Source organism: Carlito syrichta, unplaced genomic scaffold (assembly GCF_000164805.1).
Source record: "Carlito syrichta isolate Samal-C Ts95f unplaced genomic scaffold, Tarsius_syrichta-2.0.1 Scaffold288373, whole genome shotgun sequence".
Classification (NCBI taxonomy): Eukaryota; Metazoa; Chordata; class Mammalia; order Primates; family Tarsiidae; genus Carlito; species Carlito syrichta.
The window spans coordinates 48,800-69,793 of record NW_007232469.1 but is presented as its reverse complement, the minus strand read 5'-3'; the positions used below and the strand labels follow the sequence as shown (position 1 = coordinate 69,793).

General features: G+C 44.5%; 1 protein-coding gene across 2 annotated transcripts in view; it reads right to left on the bottom strand.

The window, feature by feature from the left end:
- Nucleotides 1–20,994, bottom strand: part of PRRX1 (paired related homeobox 1) — a 75,097-nt gene that overhangs the window by 53,334 nt on the left and 769 nt on the right. The gene's annotated exons all lie outside the window — the stretch shown is intronic.

Below are 20,994 nucleotides of genomic sequence, written 5' to 3'. Positions count from 1 at the left end.
CAGAATGCTGAAAAAGAATAGATAGGCAGTTGTTAAATCTCTTTCATGACCCTACAAACTACAGAATGCTGAAAGTATCTGAGACTCAAAATCTTTAAAAGTAACATGAATATATACAAATAGTTTCTTCTGTTATTTTTCCAGAGAGTAATTTCTTTTTTTTTTTTTTCTTTTTTTTTTTGAGTTGGAGTCTCACTCTGTCACCCAGACTGGAGTGCAGTGACCGCTCCCAGCCACCGCAGCCTCGACCTGCTGGGTTCCGGTGATCCTTCTGCCTCAGCCTTCCAAGTAGCCGGAATTACAGGTGCGCGCTACTACGCCCAGCTAATTTTTTTATTTTTATTGTAGAGATGAGGTCTTGCCTGCCCAGGTGGGTCTCGAAACCACGGGCTCAGGCAATCCACTCACCTCAGCCTCCCAAAGGCGCAGGATTACAGGCTGAGCCACCGAGCCCGGCCCAGAGAGTAATTTCTAACAGGCTTAAAATCCCCAGTCTGGAATCACTTCAGGGTCATAGAAAATTTCCTTGTTGTAAGGGACAACAAGGAAAGAGCTGATCAAGCCTGAGATGATGCCTGTCCTGGAGAAGAGAGAGCAAGCCTGAGAAATGGGCATATAGAATGGAAGGCAGGAAAGAGTTGGGGTTGCCATTGAAGCTTTGAGCTGGGGCCACATGGAAGCTTGATCCAAGCAGTAGACGTGTTAGAATTATGCAGAGTATAAGCTACATGAGACCCAACATTAGATTCAGCTCAGCAGGTAGTCGATTGGCTCGTTTGGCAAGAGGCCACATCATCTACTTCTTTAGTACCCTCCAAAGGGCATGGCATGGTGCTGAACACAATCAGTATCTGTTAACCAAGAGACTGGTGATGGTGGGTAGAATTTTCTGACTTCAGCTCATCTGAACGACGATTACTATTTCATTGTTTGGAGAAAAGGCCTGACCGACCCTGGCTTTGGCTCCGTTAATGCACACACACACTTCAGAGCAGGGGCTTGGACCCAGAAAGCACAAATAACTTCTGAAGACATTTCGGCAATACAAGTCTTCACATCTCTGAATTGCAGTCTTTAGCAATGCTGCCTTCTGATGTTTTGCTAAACTACAAAGAGGCTGCTCTCACAGAATTTAAAACAGAACCCTTCCTTTCTGGGAAAATTACAAGCAGTGCCTGAATTATAGTCTCTAACTTTTCAAATAATGAACTCAAGAAAAGTTGCTCCCATTTCACACCCCACTGCACACAACCACCCCCTCTCCCATGACGGCTGCTTCAGAGCCCACCATAGAAGGGCTTGGACGTTTGTGAGAAAACCTGGAGACAGAAACAGAAAAGATGAGGCTAAGAAAAGTGTGTGCCCTGGGTCAGCCCTCCAGGTTGCACAGCTTCATTAGCAGTGTCTCCTCTTTTTTTCATGCAGCTACTAAATTCAGTGGATTCCCATCAGCCTCCCGAGCCCCTAACGGAAGCACACTCTGAGTGCCATCACCATTGCTCAGACTATCATCCCTGCAGCTGGTTCAAGACACCTCACCTCTCACCTGTCCTGATGCAAGGGACTTCCAACTGATTCTTCTTCTTCCTCTGACATCCATTTTCCACATAGTAGTCAGGTTGTTCTTTTATAGACCTAAATCACATTACAGAGCTCTCCAGCTAATGTGAGAAGGGATGAGGAAGAGAATGGTGATAGTGGTGGTGGTGAGTATGGTAGCCTAGGGTGAATCCTTGTTATTAAAAACCACCTCGAGAACCAAACTACATGAGCAGCAAACCTGCATTTGCAAGTTCAAATCAACCTGAATAAAGCTGGAGATGGCCCTGCATAGGAGGGTCAAGACAGGGACTATATATGATGGACACAGGACCAACAAGTGACTTGTTTTATTTTGAAAATCATTTTCTTGGCACAAAGGGAAAAATTTAAAAACACTCATAATTATAATTTTTTTAAAAATCTCCAGCTTAAATCTCTCCAAGGGCTTCCTCCCATCACCACCACACTCAGAATATGAGCCCAGCTCATCACTCTAACCTACAAGTCCCCAAGCCTGGCCCCTACATGCCTCTCTGGCACTGTCCTTTCTCATGCTCCCATCAGTTACTGTCTTCCGGCCACACAGGCCTTCTTTCTGTTCCACAGGCATAATACCAAGCTTATTTCTGCCTTGGGAACTTTGCACTTGCTAGTTATTCCCTCTGCCTGGAGGCTCTTCACTTTGCTCTCTACATGGTTAGTGTTCCTTTTCATTCAAATCCCTGTTCAAATAAGTCTGCTTCAGTTCCCTTGTAGAACTCATCATTAATTATAACTAAATTATTTATCTAAGTGTGCGTTCACTCATTGTGTCTCTTTCCTAGAAGTGTGTAAGATTCACAAGGAAAAGCAATGCATTTGTTTTGTTCACTGCTGCATCCCTGGTACCTAGAATAGCGGTTGGCACACAGATACTCAAGATCTATTTGTCAAATGCATGAGAAAATGAGTGAGAGAAAGAGAAAGGGAGGGGAAAGGAAGTCTGTTCTGCAAACAGAACAGATGTAGGCCTAGGCCTCCAACTTTGTTATATCAACAAATCCCAGGAGATGGCAGCATGGGTGTCCAGGGTTTATGGAGTGTTTGCCCAGATGATAATTCAATACATTATTTCCCATTCAGCCACTGTTCTGTGTTTATCTTCCTCTCAGGAAACTCTAGAGAAGAGGGTAAGGGGGCTGTAACTGAAGCACCAAAATCTCACCGGCATTCTTAAAGAAACCATGCCATGTGGTAGTGCTGTCAGTGGTGGTGTGAGAGCACACAGGAGGAGCAATGAACTCAGACATTAGAGGCCAGGCATGAGGGGCTTGGAGAAGGCTGCCCAGAGGTTCAATTCAACCAGTTCTAAATTCTGCCTAGCCCCAGTCCTATACCAGTAAAGAGGGAAAGCTGCCCCTTCTTCCTCATTACTGAGCCACATAGCCACTTCTTCCAGGACGTGACACTTTGGCTTCTTCTATCAACGGGACACTTCAACTATAGCATGCATTTACTAGTCTTCTGGAGGCTTCCTGGGAACCAAGTCCTGCTTAGAACATTGCACTTAAGCAAATACATTTTCAGTTCCAAGTAGACAAATCAGAAACAGCAGTCTGAATCTTTTAAATAAAATCCTATTCTTCACTTAAAAAAAAAAAAAAAAAACAAAAACCTCATTTCCATAGCAACAGAGAAAATAACCAGAAATATTGGGTTTTTATCAATGTTTTACAATTCAGTATTAGACCTGATGCAAGCCGGGCTTGGTGGCTCAGCCTGTAATCCTGCGCCTTTGGGAGGCTGAGGTGAGTGAATTGCCTGAGCCCGCGGGTTCGAGACCCGCCTGGGCAGCGAGACCTCATCTCTACAATAAATCAAAAAATCAGCTGGGCGTGGTGGTGCATGCCTGTAATTCCGGCTACTCGGAAGGCTGAGGCGGAAGGATCACTGGAGCCCAGCAGGCCGAGGCTGCGGTGGCCGGGAGCGGCCACTGCACTCCAGTCTGGGCGACAGAGTGAGACACCAACTCAAAAAAAAAAAAAAAAAAATAGACCTGATGCAAATTAGGAACTTGGTTCCACCTGCGAGGTGAAGCTGATCCATAGATATCTGGTTCAATCTTCAATAACTTGTCCAAAGGATACTTCCATTATTCCCATTAGAGCTCAGAGGGATTGTGTGGCATGTTCAAAGTTATACTGTCGGCAAGGACAGTGGTCAAAATCAACTCCTCACCTTCAGGAAAGCTCTCTGACTCACCCCAGTTTCTTCTCTAATACTCTCTTCCAACTTGCTCCTTCATTTAAGTTCGCTGAACCCTGTACTCATCCTTAATTATGCTGCTTAACTGGCATCAAAGTATCTTGTGCTATCAAGGGTTTTTTGTCTTGTTTTGTTTTGTTTTGTTTGCAAAGATTTCATTTCCTGAGGGAATATTTGGATGCTTTAATTTGTAATTACAACACACAGTCTGATACCACAGTCACAGGAGCTTGGTGTTCCAGGGAATGAATGCCACTGAAAAGTCATTCAACTCAGTCACCCCTTCCAATTTTCTAGCCACCAGGGGATATGTGAAAATATACTGGAATATCATGGACCAAATGGGCGAAGACAAGTTCAGGTTTTGTCGATAACTTCGAGGACATGCCTCTTTTGAATCTCAAAGTCCTACTTGTAAATTGAGGGTGACAATATCTATTACTCAGCATTATTGTGAAAATTTAAACAAGCACAATTAGTATAAATTGCCAGGCACAGTACCTGGCCATGATGGTACTTGGTAATCTTTTTTAATTTTTATTCAGGAGGTATGAGCACAGGTTGTTACATAGGTAAGTTGCATGATGCTGAGGTTTGGGCTTCTGTTGAGCCCATCATCCAAATAGTGAACACGATACCCAATAGGTAGTTTTTCAACCCTTACCCTCCTTGTGCCTTCCCCATTTAGGAGTCCCCAGTGTCTATTGTTCCCATCCTTATGTTCATGTGTACCTAGTGTTTAGCCCCCGCTTATAACCTGCAGTATTTGACTTTCTGCTTCTGTGTAAATTCACTCAGAATACTGGCCTCCAGCTGCATACATGTTGCTGCAAAGGACATAATTTTGTTCTTTTTTGTGGCTGCATAGTATTTCATGGTATAAATGTACCGCATTTTCCTAATCTAGTCCACCATTGATAGGCTCCTAGTTTGGTTCCATGTTTTTGCTATTGTGGATAGCACAGTGATAAACATATGAATGCAGGTATCTTTTTGATAGAACAATTTATGCCCCTTTAGGTATATACCTACAAGTGAGATTGCTAGATTGAGTGGAAAATCTATTTTTAATTCTTTAGGTGCTCATAAATCTTAATTTTCTTTTCCTTTTCCTTCTTCCATTGAGAAGCCTATAGGCACTAATTAAATAGAATCATTTTTGTGCTCCAGGACCAAACACAAAGAAATATGGAAGCTCCTTACTTATCTAGAAACCTTTTTTGTTGATACATTTTACACCCCCATGTGTCAACAGGAATAGAACTATACTTTACAGTCACATTACAGAAGCAACTCTCACATGAGGAATTATCTTTCTATGGAATCATTATACTTGCTACTCAGAAAACTATATTTTCTTCCAACCAGAAAGCCCAGCTGTCTTCAGTAACTGTTTCTCCAAAAGGAAAACTCATTGAGAAGGTGAGTCAGCTGGGATAACTTTCCGGACACTCACAACAAAGATCAGCATCTGCAAGGCCTGAAACTTGGATGTTATGACACTGTGAATTACTTCTGACGTACTTAATTATGCAACAACAAGTTTGCAGGAGCATAACCACACAGTTCTCCTGGGTATGCTGCTAGTGTGCTCCACAAATGATTAAGCATAAAATAAACAAGAGCTAACTGTGAGTTATGAAGTTGTAATTCCACCAAGGGGGTTCCAGTGATGTCATAAGCCACTAGAGCAAAATTCAAGTCACCGAAGGATCCCAAATGGGCTTAGAGTCCTATAACTCAGTAGTGGTCTCTGCCACAGAGAGAGCCTTTCACCACTGTTTTTTGACCCTTGCATCTCTGCAAGAGCCCTCCTTTTTTGCACTCTTCTTCCAAGCTTTCTAAAATGATATATCCCCTGTTTTTCTTAACACAGTTCCTTTAATTCTGTAGTTCAATTGTCTGTCACTTAAGACAGACCAACCAATTCACCTTTTGGTCATCAATTTATAATTACATATGCTTCATTAGAAAAAAAGACTATATTTAACTGAAAAACCATTTAGGATGAGAGCCCTTGAGCACACCTTAAAAAAGAACACTTAAGATATAATGTTAATTGGTACTAAGCCCAGTATCCCAGTAACAGAATAAATGTAGTTGTCTTTAAACAGGGTACATCTTTAAAAAAATCATGCTGAAATTTCAAATACAACTTTCTCACAAGTCATTGTCTGAAAAAGGTGTAAATTGGAACTTGACTTTATCAGACCATATAGAAGATAAGTAAATAAAATATTAGAAATACTGTGCTCTTATCAACCATCTGAAAGTAAGGAAGAATTTTGTAAGAAAAGGAGACCAAAAAATATTAAACTTCCTAAATGTGGCATATTTCATCTGAAAACATACTTATGATTAAAACTAAAATTAACTTGCAAATATTGGTGTCCATGTGATAGATTATCACTTTGACACATACTTTTTCTTCTAGAATAATTGCCGAGATAACAATAACCTAAAATTAATCTTAATATATGACTATAATTTATCAATATACAATGCCAATTTATATTAAATTTTTAAAAATAAAATAAATTTAGTCTTACTTGGAATTTTTTTTTTTTCAGTTGGAATCTCACTCTGTCACCCAGGCTGGAGTGCAGTGGCACGCTCCCAGCTACCTCAGCCTCGATCCTTCCAAGTAGCTGGAACTACAGATGCATGCCACCACTCTTGGCTAATTTTTTGTGATTTATTGTAGACACGAGATCTCACCAAGCTGCCCAGGCTGGTCTCGAACCCCTGGGCTCAGGGAGTCCTCTTGCCTGGGCCTCCCAAAGTGCTGGGATTATGGGCTGAGCCACAGAGCCCAGTCTTACTTGGAATTCTTACGCAACCCCAACATCTTCCTCAAAGTGCTTAGGATGTCGGGGACCCAGTAAGTGCTGCTCCGGTCTCTTGGTTTCTCACTTGTTTGTGCATACATTCATTTATTCAGTAACTGTTGGTTAAGCCTGTCAAATGAAAAGCACCATGATAAATTTTTAGAGGCCTAAAACATCTGCCTCTGTCCTGTCTTCAAAGTTGTGTGCACTTGTGTGAAGAGATAAGACTGACACTTAGAGCAGGAAATATAAGTTACAGCCAACGTCACAAGGAAAATGTTGTTCGATACTAATTACTGGGAAAGAAGGTGATCTAGATCAGTGTTTTCAAACTTTGTGACATGGAGGAATCATCTGGGATATTTAAAAAGCACATGCTTTGCAGATTCTGATTCACTGAGTATGAGTAGGGCCCTGGAATCTGCATTTCAAGACATCTCAGTTCATTTTAATGCAAGTGAAGGCATCAAACTGAAGATATATGAGGGGACCCCCCAAAAAAACTGGAATCTATGTATAAAAAAATCATGCATTTATTCTTACATGTTTAAACTTCAGTCACCTTTAAAGTACTCTCCATTTGATGCAATACAATTATTGACGTTTTTTCCACTGTTTAAAAAAGTTTTTGAACTCATCGATTTTGATGCCTTATAGTGCTTCTGCTGTTTTTTGTTTTACCTCTTCCACATAAGCAAAATGTTTCCCTTTGAGGAGGGAAACTCTTGGGGCGAGATTGGGTGATTGGGGAGGGTGGAGCACAGGGGTAATGCCATTTTTGGTCAAAAAGAGCTGAATACTTGGCACGGTGTGGGCATGTGTGCTTGTAAATCACCCATCATGAAATGGGCAAATGTGTTGAAAGATTCTCCCCCCCAAAATTCACTGAAGCTGAACGCAGCCTCTCACAACAATGCTAGCAGTACACTGATGCCAATGGATCTCTAGAACACTTACCTAGGAGGGAGCCCTGTCCTACAAGAAGCCCACTCTCCAAAAGATAATTCTGGGTTTTTGCCTCCCTCCTCCACCCCCGCCCCACCTGGCCCCGTAGAGGATTAGAGTGTAAACCCATTTCGGAAAGAATCAGATAACCTGTTATTTCTCATTATCCCTTTTCTCTAAATTATTAGCAATGAACCGCATATGAGAGAGATACAGAAGAATAAAACTAAGAAAACAATAGCCAAAAAAATGTCTTCCCAGATGAGGAAGGGCCCTGTGCTCTCCAAATGGAACAGTGACCAAGAGTTATCCACACCCTCAATCAGAGATGCTATGATGAAGCTTAGGCAGCATTTTTAGCAAGCACACACTTTTCCATATGTCAGAACTGCATTCCTATCAGAGCCATCTCCTTCCGTCTGTGCCTAACACCCACGTAGCGTGTTTAGGGGATGACCTGCCTCTCTCTCTCTTGCATGAAGCACACGTTAAGCTGTTTCTCTCCACCACAAGCACACTAGCCTTGCAATAAACCGTTGTCAAAGTGCCTTACCCACGGCGACCAACTCCCTCCTCACATATCACAACTGTTAGCCATGCTGAGCGTCACACAAGAAGGAAAGGGAGATTTAATTGTTCATCGCTTGGTGAAAGTAGAGTCCTGGATGCTTCATGATATAGAAATGCAGTCTGTATGTCTTCCTGGCAAATTTATCAAATTTCAAAGTGATATGTATGAAAACAGTCACATGTTAAACTGAGGGCAGAATGTTGATCTTACTCAACTGTTCAGGAAATCTAAGTTGGCAAAAGAATGGCAACTTTATGTATAATTACAGTTAACATGGTGAGTACTAGTCATGTTTGAAAAATTGAGTAAACCCCACAGAAATCTCAGTGGGGTAAGTAAGGCAGTGCTATGCTAGAGGCATTATACTACACACAGAATTTAACATGTTTGGTCCCCTGGAAGTTTACTGGCTATGTCAGGCCCGGGATAAGAAGTCTTAGCACCTTGTGTCCTAAGCATGCGCCATATAGTCTCCATAAAATTCAAAAGCCAAACAGAGGAAAGGGATTTGTCTTCTTCAGTCCCTGTAAAGTCTGCAGTGATGGATGAAGCAAGTCGAAATATTAAAATTTGGTGCCATCTGAAAGTAGTAACAGATCTATGTTACTGTTTCATGAGAGGAAAGGTGACGTGAAAGGAGTGACGATAATCAGAAATTTCTGAGCCAAACTTTGCACTCTGCCAAGCACTCATGTCGTGGCTTTATGAGCGTCACTAAAACTTATGAGGCATCAGTTTCTAACTATGAATAAAAAAAGAATGTCTACTTAGTCACTCGGTAAGTGACATACTTTCACAGTATCCCTTTTGGAGTGTGGAAATAGTCCTAATCTCAGTGGCAATAAGTGGTCTCTGACACAGGTGGGAAACCACACCGAATATATGTCCATGCCTGAATAAGTGATACATGTCAGAGATGCTGTGGAAGTGGAGAATACGGAAAGGGTAGGCAATTATTTCAGTGCCTTCAGTGGGACAATTAGGAGGGCACCAGGCACTCTGCATTTATGATCTCATTATCCCAAAAAAACAGACTTGTGTGATAGATATTAATGTGCTGGCCTTATAGATGAGGCACTTGAGACTCAGAGATTTGTCTAAAATCAATCGGCAAGTAAATGGTAGAACCAAAATTTAACACAGAATTTTCTAAATCCAAAGTAAAACACGTGAAAATGCCTAATGTCCCTAAACCTAAGTTAAGGATTCTTCACTTTTTGAGGGCTTGCTGTAAATCTAATAGAATGTATTCTTATATTTGATTGTTACTTGACAGCTTGACTTATAAAAGTCTCCATTTTCTCCCATATAGTAGGATAACACACATACATTTAGCCCTTTATTTCTCAAATATTTCCACAAACATGTTCTCTCTTAGGCCTGCTACATTCCCACAAAGGAGTCAAGCAAGCAGTCAACGCCCATTTTATAATGAAGAGTATAAACCAGAGGAATTTTTAAAGATGTGTGCAGCGTAGCAATGTGTTAGGAAGTAGCGTGCTAAGCTTCTCTTTCCTAACTCAGTATTGCTCCACTAGACAATAATGTGTATAAAAAAATTTGGTTGACATCAAAGATGGTGGAATATGATAGGGGGAAAATGAAAATAAAACCAGACGAGCAAGATTCAAGTCACTGTATAGTAGACCACTAAAATTCTCCAAGTCACAGTTTTTTTTTTCTTATCTGTAAATTAAAAATAATTATGCTAACCCTACCTACTTCTTAAAACTGGCTTCATAGAGCATAGTAGCATTTGTATATGTCCTTAAAGTTAGCAAAGTAGTTTCATATTGTATATCACTTTATCTTTCATACTAATAATATTATTAATTCTTTGTAACAAAGTAAGCCATCAAGTCATATAAGTAATCAGGAAAAAGAATTAAATAAACCAGTAGTTTGAGTATATTAATTCAGTTGAAATGATTGTACTTTAAGGCCAACACAGATTGAATTTCCTGGCTTTCAAGGTAGCCCTGAGTTTTCAAATCAAAAAGTTCAAATAGTGGAGAAAACAGATATTCTCACCACTCCCAGAAAGGAGAATGTTGAGGTGAAAAAGAAGATATAAATTTAAATAGCAGTCCATATATTCTGAGTAAAAATGATCACACCCAAAAAAATGTCTTCCCTGAGGGAAGCAAACATGCAGTGATATTATTTTCTATTTCTCCTGTCAGAAGGGATTCAGCCTTTGAAATATGTCTAGCAAAACTGCAGATTTCAGTCCATGATTAATGAACTAAATTACATTTTATTTCTTAAATGTGTTGAGGATTCATCCTGTGGTCTCCACCGATCCTGAGGATTAGAGCTGCTGAATGGCACATCTGGTAACAGGCAAGGCGCGCTCTGGGTGGCTTTCTTCCTTTCTTCTCTGAGAAACAGGCAATGTGGAGAACTGTAGAAATTTTTATTAGACAAGTGTGGTCTTTCGTCCTCAAAAATGGTGCTTACTCACTCTCTTCCCTCTTTCTCGTAAGAAGGAGAAAGATTATTAAGACAGATCTAATTCATAATTTTAAAATATTGCTCTACATGATTTTATATCACTTGTTAATACTTTCCCTAAATAAAATATTTATATTCATCAGGCAAATGTTTTAATGTCACCTTGCCTGGGAATAATTTTTAAACAGATTTCATAATAATAATTTATATTTTCCCTGAAATTCTCCTTTAAATAACAGCTGAGGTGCTACAGACATTCATGTCTGAATAAATGCACTATCTTTTTTTTTTTTTAATCAAGTGTTTCTTCCTTTCGAAACCTACTGGTGTGCATCACTCTCTTGCTTCTACCTCTAAAAGGTATGTAACAAAATGTAGCTTTCCTCTTTATTTTTTACGAAAGTATGCATGAGCCTTAAGGCATTTCATAAAAATAAAATTCAAGATTCAGGGATCAACAGTAATAGAACATTTTTAGTCTCCTATTTCCCCCCCACTCATTTTGTGAGCTCTTCCTTGCCAAACCATGTAAAAACTAAATTTTGGGGCAGAAGTTCTCTAACTGTGGTCTAGGAACATCCTTAAGGTATTATGCAGGCTTTTCCAATTTCTAAAGGAGACATGTGCTCATGTCTAGAGAAGGTTCCCAGCTAGAACAAGCAGAAAAGAAAAAAGAAACTGTTTACTCTGAAGGGCTTGACTGCTGAAAATGTACCCACTGGAACTTGAGAAAGCTGGGAATTAACTGATGCCACAGCTCTTCCAATCCCTAGGGAAATTTTTGTTTGCTGTTTGCATGTTTGTCTAATTTTTCTGATGAGAGTAAAGTGGTTTAAATGCTTATGTATTTTCTTAATTTGAGGAAAACGGTCTTTGAAAATGGAATTAAAAATTCCTCCACTGATTAAAAAGAATTAATAACCAAGAAGGTAAAAACAGTATGATACAAAATTGTGTAAAGAAGCTTAAGAGAAAATATTTTAACATAAAAATATTAACATATCTACCTCAGAGTGGTGAAATAACAGTGACTTGATATTCCCATTTGAACTTTTTAATGTAAAATAATACATTTTTGAAATGAGCATGTACTGCACTTTGGTATTACTCTTGTAATTTTAAAAAATTACTTGCAGCTAGAGATTGCAAAAACAGTAGAACCACACTATATAAAAAATGATTATTTAATTTATTTGCTTACTGCAGCTGTGCTATGCACTGCAGAATATACCCTTCTCTTACCCCAAAAGTGTCTAATCTTGAAAAATTCTTTAGGTAATTAACAGTCATAAAATATTTAGAAAATAATTAAGCACTACTTGTGAAGGCACTGATTATTTCTCGAGTAAGCATTGAGGAAAGGGACTTGTGTGGTCTGGAATGAGGTTGTCTGAAAAGGTAGTATGACAGAAGCAGAACCTTGGATGGGTATATTTGCAAACAGAAACAGGGAACAAGGACATTTCAGATCAAAAGTCAGACAAGCAGAAATAAGACCAGAGCACATGAGACTACAGCATCTGAGGAAACACAGTAGCCTAACTAGAATACTAGGGAACAACAGGAAAACCAGTTCCAATCTCTCTCTCTCTATATATATAGATAGATAGATAGATAGATAGATAGATAGATAGATAGATAGATAGATATGATCAGAAAGAGTATGAGAGCAGAAATGGGAATACAGACTTTCAAGAGTGAGTTTTGAAAAACAAGATCAACAATTCAGTCTTGATATAGAAAATAATGAAAAGTGATCGTGAGGTCCAAAGAAAGGGAGAACCACGTTTGTTTGTTGTAAATGTGTTTGTAGAAAAATACACTCGCATTTATCATTCAGTCATTCAACAAATATTCTTTAGGGATCTATTATATCCACTCTTCATCATCTACATATTGAGGGCAAACATGGATGCAAGAAGATCCAACAGGTTAGGAGAGCGCTGTAGCAGTGTAGGTGAGCTAGGGTAGAGGTTTTCAAACCTCTTGATGGATTCAAGAGACTTTAGCAGGTAAACTTGCTGGAATGTGGAGACGGGAGGAACAGAGGTGTAAAGGAAGGAGAGCCCAAGCCTGAGTCTGAAGGTCGGAGACTTACATCCACATGTTGCCCTATGGGAAAACTACAAGAGGATCAGATTGGGGAAAGGGAGCCGATTAATTCTATGTTTTGCTGATTTTGAGGTTAAACATGTTAGTGTTGTCTACATGGAAAAATCAAAGAGGTGGCTGCATAGACAGATGGAGCTCCAGTGGAGGATCTTGCAGCTATCCACTGGGAATCTGCAGCTCCACTGGAGGATCTGCAGCTCCAGTGGAGGATCTTGAAGCTATCCACTGGGAATCAGTATATAGATGGTTATTGAAATGGTGGGCCTAAAAGACATCTCATAAGCAGAGTATAAAGTGGAAGGAGGGTAAAATGCCTAGTACTCAGGATTAGAAAGGTGCTCAACTATAAGACGGGGGCCCATTCTATCACTCCATAATCATTAACTGAACACAGTTTGGCACCTGTCCCAGCAGGATACGACTGCTGGAATCCAGAATTTAGAAAAGCAGCACTGGTAGAAAATGGAAAAGCAAGTCACAATGTACACAATTATTTAATGTTATCTCCCAATCTGAATTAATGGTGACATATGAAAATGTCCAGGAATAAAGGTTTGGATTCAACACCTATTTCCATGGGAACTTTCAACTCCATGTATTTATGAGTTGCCTGAAAGGAAACAGAATGATAACTAGTCTCCCAAACCTCAATTCCCAAGAAGTCTCCAACTGAGTTATTACAAAATGAATTAGCAGAGAAGGAAAGTACATAAAGATACCCTGGTATATGACATATTCTTGAGCTCAATAGCCCTCTCCCTTCCTGAGAATCCTAGAGAACAGCATTTAGGAGACCTCTGTGGCCTCTAGGTCCCTGTTTTCTCTGTAGCACACAGACAGACTTTTGAGGTAGGAGTGCAAAGAAGGAAATGGAGAGATGAGGCCAGCAGGCTGGGCTGCTGACTCCCAAACCACCCGCCAGGCCCAAGCCAAATCCACCAAGCCCTTTGCAGTCTAGCGCTGAATTTGTGTGGAAAATACAATGGAAACGAGAAAATATGACTCTCTGTATATATCCAAAGTGCTGGCTAGGGCTTACACTTTTCAATAGTCAAGCTGATTGAATTTAGCACATCCTGGCTCTCGTTTTGATTGAGTTGGGCCCCTTGGCCTTTAAGTTGTATATCTGAATTCTCTTTGAAAAGACTTGGCATTCCCACATATATTTAGAGTACTGGGAGAACACCCATCTGTTTTTATGCTTATTTATAACCAAACCACCTTCCAGCACTGTGAGGTCCTTGAAAATATAATGACATGACTGATGATGAGAAATTAAGTGAATGGGGTGAATGTTCTTATTCTCAGACAAACATTTATGGGAAACCAATTTCCCTCACAGTTCTGGCCTTGTGCTTCTGTTTCTAGTGAACACCCCAGTTCAAATTATCTCTGAAGGTATATATTAACCATCATCTGTGCTAAGGAGACAAAACATTCGTTCTGCCAATTTGTTGCTCCCACTGTTGCCTTGTCCTGTCGACCCCCAATGTCAGTGAGTGGTAAGAAGAAGTAGAAGATCCCCAGATTTACAGAAGAGGTTAAGAACTTATCTTTATCTGTCCCGTGGTGTCTCTTGCCTCCACCCAAGGGAGGATCAGTGGAGGCCAGGAGTCAGATTTGCAGACTAGAAGTGGCTTTGGACACCCAGGTTGCAGACACACACACGACTTGGGGCAGTTACTGTTCTTTTATTGGGAGAAGGAGGATAACCCCAATGCCAGAGCCTAACTCGACGGTACCAGATTTCCCTTCTCTCTCAACGCTTCAGGTCTCAGGAGAGCTTTTGTGGCCTTTTCGCAACATCCCACGAACACCAGCCAGATCTCCATCTCTCAGATCTCCCCCCCCCCCTTCTTTAAACACCAGTTCATATGCAGAAAAGTCCGCACAACTCCACCGGGACAAGCCCTCTCCTTCCCCATGGAACTCGGGCACCAGCCCTGTCTGGTCCCACTCCTCCCTCCTGCCCCTTCCTGCTCACCCTAGAATCTTGACCACCCTCATGTCAAAGGAGGAGAGGAAGACAGCGCGCCTACCAGCGATCTCCACGCTCCCACTAAACTGCGTATGGGTAGCCACGTCCATGTAGTCCGCGAAGTGTCTTCAAACCGTTAGCTCCCGGGTTCTGCCACTTGGGTTCAGGAGCCTCTCTCTGGCCGGAGGTCTAGGGCTCTGCCCCGCCCGTGAGTCCCAGCTCCGCCTGGGGGGAGCGCGCCCCCTTTCGGCGGGAGAAGGAGGGAGCCGCGCGTCTGGCTGGGCCGCCGCTGGAGCCACTCGGGAGGGCGGCCCAGCGGCCTCGCGCCACGCGGAGAAGGACCGACTGCGGCGGGTGGTGGGGGGTGTTGGGGGGGACAGACTGTTGAAGTCAGATGCTGTGGCCTCTGTTTTGGATGTTAAAATTCGTCATTGAATTAATTCCTTGTCGACCGGTTCCATCCCCCCACTCCCCCACAAAAGGTGAGATCCCAAAGGAGCCTGCAGCCCAGTGCCCTGTCCGAGCCATTCCTGCCTCTGGGTGTCTTCTCTCCTCACCCGTCGGGGAAATTCCCAATCTCTTGAAAATCGCGCCAACGGTTTTGCTTGAAAGCAAAGCAAATAGGAATAGAAACTGCTCTTGTCTTTTCTCATGACTCGGATCTTGGGGAGTCAAATTAATACACATATTTCGACTTTACTCTAGCCTGGGGGAATCAATAATGGTAAACATAAGCCCCAAAGTTCTGGGAGAATCAGAGGGGGAGGTGCGGTTTGTAACATTCAGTGCTGCCGGAAAGACGCGTGTCTCTGGTCCTAAGTCAGACCCTGTCCTGTATTTGAGGACGGAAGACAGCAGACTCCTCCGATTCTTCCAAGTTACTTGTGCATGTGATTGATTCATTCTGACATGTTTTCTTTATTTTCTTTCATAAAATCTCCTTGACTGACGCCTTTCGTGCTTTTATTTTCCTCCCCACACTAAAGTGGCTGTGGCCCCTGTAATCATCTTCCCAGATATTTTTTCATCAAGAAAAGTGGTCCCAGGGTAAGTGAAATGCGTTGTTGTTTTGGTTTGTTTGTTTGTTTGTTTTTAGCCTTAAACCTAAAGTCTATAGTTCATCATTGTCTGTGTGAGTACTTCTTTGAGGTTGCTGCACTAAATCAGGCAAATCACAAGGCCTGATTCCTAAAATGCAGTTCACGGTGGGGGCATCTTAACTCAGGAACTTCCACTGGTGAGTAGCAAAGTCGCTGACCCCAAACACGGATGACTGCTACCCGTCTGTTTTCTCCACAATGCATCTCTTAATTTATAGATTTAATAAGAAACAGCATTCGGAGCAAAAGGGGTATGTAGCAGTTTGCTAATATTATTATTAGTGCATGAGATTGTTGATCTTTGCTACCCTGCTCACCACGATATTTGATTTTACAAGACTCTCCATTCTTGTGGACAGATAATCCGGTTGTTGACATATGCACCCTCCTTTTACTGTTGAAAAGGGAGTTAAGGGACACCAAATCGGTGGGAGTGGTACTTGGGCTGCATCAAAGTAAAACATAAAATTCAGCCTAGAACTCCCCATCAGATCGCAATGGTGCGGTCCTCCCAGACAGTTCTGTAAATGTTTGGACACGAAGTGGCCACAGGGACTTGGCCCCTTAACCAAATATTTCCTGTAAATTTTTATTTCCAGCGCCAAGGAATACTGGGAGGGTCCTGTTGATTAAACTTACAAAGGCTTGGGTAGAGAATGCTGAGCCCCCGCATTTTACTTTTTCTCGAAGTGTGGTCTCTTCCCCGGAAAACACTTCCACCATCTGCGAAATAATAACAAGTAAAACGAAAGCCTTGTCTCCCACTCCCGATTTCACTCTCCCTGTTTCCAAAAGTTGTTCTCACGTGGCTTCTTCTAAAGGGTGAAAAATAAACGCACGTTCCCAGAACGACTGAGAGCGGGCACCGCCGGGAGCTGGTGCGCGCGCTGAAGCGCGAACGCAGTTTTCCAACAACCTCGTATCCGCAACCCCGGCGCTTCCGCCCAGGAGGGGTCTCCCGAGCTAGAGGTCTGCTGTGGTGGTGTGCTAGGCTGATGGAGGGAGCGGGTAAACGGGGCATAGGAGAAGACTTGTCAGAGAAACACGCCTTTTAAAATAAAATACCAAATTGGTCTAGAGATGCTCGTAGTTGAAAATCTACAGCTGTCATTTCATGGAAAAGGGTCACGGAGGTGGCTGCTGGCCCGGAACTGCGGCGTTCAAAGCTCAGAGCCCCACCGATCTGGGCTGAAATAGAAGGGGCTTCTTTTTCCCCCACAGAGCGCGTGAAGAAAGTGACATCTTGCTGGTTTGGGGATGATTTATTCACTCGTGCTGTATAAACCTAAGATGACGCCCAACTATAGGGACCCATGTGACCCAGGGCTGCCCGCACCGGGATCAGGTCGTCCAACCGACCTGCCGAACTGCGCGACGGCTAACTCCAGGGAGAGGCGGCCCCGAGCGTGGGAAAGGGCTTCATCCGTGACAGGAGCAGTGCGTCAGTGAGTCACTGTTTTCCAGACTTGGGGGTCTGGAGCCCCAATGAGCACTGGCAGCCTGGAGCCTCCGCCTTTCCAGGCCTGTCTCCTGGCACTTCAAACGCGAAGTCGTCCTTTGCCTCAAAGAGGGCAGGCGGCGCTGGACAGTCCGTTTCTCAAACATTCCAAGAGAAGGCGGCCACCCAGGCCTCTGCCCGGGCAAGTAAAATGAACAGGATTCATCACCTCTTCTCAGGCCTTGACATTTGGCTTTGGGGACTCAATGATCTCCCTTGATCCTGGATTTTACTTTCCCTTTTAAAGAGAAAAGAATCCCAGGCTACCCTTAAAATGCTGTGTTTTATTGGCTCCCCTCTTGAATGGAGATCACTGAGGCCCAAATTTAGAGTGCCAGCTCCGGCTCCAGAGTCCCGGGGTGACGCTGCGTCAGAAAACTTTTGGCGCCGGGGCTGTTGCAGACACCGAGACTCAGGGATCTGATATTGTTGTGGTGCGAATTCCAATGGGAGTACCCTAGAAAATGCTCCCGCTCTCCTGCGCGTGGTTCTGGCGAGAAGCGGTTGGCAGAGCCGAGCCGGGAGAGCGTGGCTGGCGGGTTGGGCTGACAGTCCCTTCGCGCCGCGTTTACACCTCTCCCTTTGTGACAAATCGATTTCCCGCGCCGCTGTTCCGCATTTGCCTCCCGCCGCGGCCCGGGCCCAGCTGTGCCCGGCGCGCACTTAGCACCGGCCTGTGAGGGTGTGCGTGTGCGCGCGCGTGTCTAATTGACTTTCCGTCTACCTTTTTATGACTACATGTGTTTCCAACAAAAGGTCTTATTAGGACAATCTGGTTTCACTAATTTAGAGGTTGGGAAAGTGGAAGGCTGGCACTTTTTTTTCCCTAAGAGTTTGCAGAAGTTCAGATTAAGAAGTGACAGCGGGGTGGATGCTCTGTCCTCCTAGGAGTGAGTCTGCCTGTTTTTATGACCTGTTCCTCCTTCCTCTCCCCTACTACACCGGTTCCACCAGAACCCCCTTCACACTCCACACTTCCTTATCATCACTGGATTCCAAACTGTTAAAGAACGGTTTCTTCAAACACCTAACGAGCTGGAACCCAGAAGTTTGAGGAATGTGTCCACGTGGGAGAATTAGTAAATGGGGAAAGAAGTCGTTCTCTAGAAAGGAAAGTGCAGCGAGTATCAAAGGCCCGGGAAATAAGTCACTGGTGGGGAGGAGACAGCCAGGAGCCCACACTTTGGACAATACCTGCACCCCCTCTAGCTACACTCGGCCCAGTTTGTCATGCAAAATTTTGCAACACAAATAATCTAATATTGAAAAATGTCAGTGGTGTTTGTTTCGCTGATTTTGGTTGAAAAAATTTTTAGAAAGGACAGGGAAAAGAGTTGTTTCTCCATAGCTGGAAGAGTCAGAGGTTTCTTTTTAATGTTCACCCTCTCTTCACAGGAGATAACGTGTTTCCCCCCACGCTGTGGAGTAGACTAGACTTCCAGGGTGGTGAGGAGCTGGACTCCAGTTCCCCCTCATTCCTCTCATGGGAGCCTGCTCTGCCTCCCCCCCCCCACTCCCCTGTTCCCTGTTCAGTCTGAACCTCCCTGTCACGCCAGCAGTCGTGACGTCCAAGCAAGTCTCAACAGCTTTCTGGCGATTCTTGGTGGGAGCCCAGTAACCAAGGAGGAAGGGCCCCTGGGCCTTTGTTGTCACTTAATTTATCAGGCCCTTGCATTCTCATCAGGGAGAAGGCAAGAGGATGAAGAAACACTGCCTCTAACGGCAACAAACTATTTGTAAAAAGAATAGCCCCCTGGTTTTCTCTCAGGGAACAGGCCTGGGGTGTGTGTGTGTGTGTGTGTGTGTGTGTGTGTGTGTGTGTTCTCCACTACTGTCCTACATCTAGGCGCCAGTCACTTCATCCCCAGGCCCTCGTTCTGCATTCTGAGATCTCTTCCCAAAGCTGTCTGTTGGCCAGGTTCCCCAGCACAGCCTCTCTCTGGCTGGTCTCAGTTTCCTTTCAGAGTCCTCTCCCACAAGGCCCCTCTACTCATTGTAACTCAGAGATGGGCTCCAGTATCAAGCAGATGGGTTTTTAAAGTCTGGTCCCCTCCTCCCAGCAACTCCGGAATTAGGGAACTCCACCAGCAACTTCGAGTTTGGAGCGACCATGAGTATGCCACGTGCTAAGGCGCCAGAACCGGGTCTCACAAGCACGGTCCCCAGTCCCTAGCGGCCTCCCAGGCACCACACGCTGCCTGCGACTCTACCAGGGCCCTCCACAGCCGGCTGCCTCGGCCCAGGCCTGCTCCATGCCCACCGGAAGGCCACAACTGGCCCTGGGCTCACTTCTCGCGGTGTCCACTCGAGTCAGACGACTGGTGCCACCTGCGTCCCTCCATCCCTTCGTAGCCCCTCGCCCCAAGGCCATCTGGGGCCCAGGGCTGGTGGAGGCCACGGGCCTCGGCCCAGCATTTCTTGATCTCCTGCCTCCTTCGGGGCACAGTCACAGGGTCCCACCTCTCCCGCCCCACCCTGGTCTTCTATACATAAGTATCTTCCAGGCCCCGTTTTTTGTGTTGTGATCCAGCCTCTAGTTCTCAGTAGTGACAACTGTTTGGACTATGAAGAAGCAAACAGAACGGCCCAACGTGCCCACCTGATGGAGCTAGGGTTCCGAATGTTATCTTTGCCCTACTTTTTGTACATTTCACATTTTCCCTAGTAAAACATTTAAGCATTAGCATAGTATTTTGCAGTACATTTTGTTGGAGCTAAAGGGTGCCTCGGCACACGCTTGGCGCACGCTGCCTGCGTTGTGGCAGGGACAGTTCCTAAGCACCGACACTGGACGCCTCTGCCTCTGAGCGGCCTTAGCCCAGGACTCGGTTCCCCAGCTCTCCATTGCTTAGCGGTGGCCGCCTTTCTCTAGCGGAAGGCCAGGCCGGACCTCCGCCCCCTTCCCTGCAGCCGTCTGCGAGTCGCAGGGTGGAGTGAACCCGGGCCGCCTTGGGCTGACAACACCGGGGGGCGGCCGTGTCCCCGAGAGCCACCAAGGCTCTTCTGCCTTCTGGGCTCAGCCCACCGGCTCCCGCAGCTGTGCCCGGGCCCTGCTTCCCGTGGCTTCTGCTCCAGTCTGCTTTCTATGCTTACTTTTGAGAGTCTGGTTGGTGAAAATCATAGAATGCTGGAGGGCCCCCAGGTTCCACGGGATCCAAAATTGAAGACAATATGGTAATCGGCAAATAATGACATGGAAAGCGATCAGCCTCATTTCAGAACTTCCAGTTAAGTTCAGACTCTCGCATTTTCGAGAAAGAGGGAATATCTGTGTGTGTGTCGGACCTCCCCCCCCCCACACCGTCACCCGGGCTAAGCCAAGTGACAGATCTGTTACAGACACAGGGACATCGGGACGCACCTGCTGTCGGGTTTTAAGGCACCGTTAATAATGCGAGGTGAGATTGTCCTGGGGGCGAATCGGTCGGTGAGGACGGGGAAGGGAGGCTGCGCGGACTCTTCTGGAGGTTTGGGAGCCTGCAGGGAAAGCTCCTGGCATGTGACACCGGGCTCGGCGCTGAAGCCCACGCTTCACCGAGGTAGCGCTCCCGTGCGGGGTCTTGCGGGGCGGGATCTCGGGTTCCCGCCCCTGCAGGCCCTTCCCTGGGCTTGGCCTGAGTCGGCCCGAGTCGGCCGGGCCTCTGACTCAGCTGGAGTCTCCAACTCTTGGCGGTGGAGGCGACAGCACCGGGCTGTGAGCAGCTCCGCCGCCCCGTCAGACG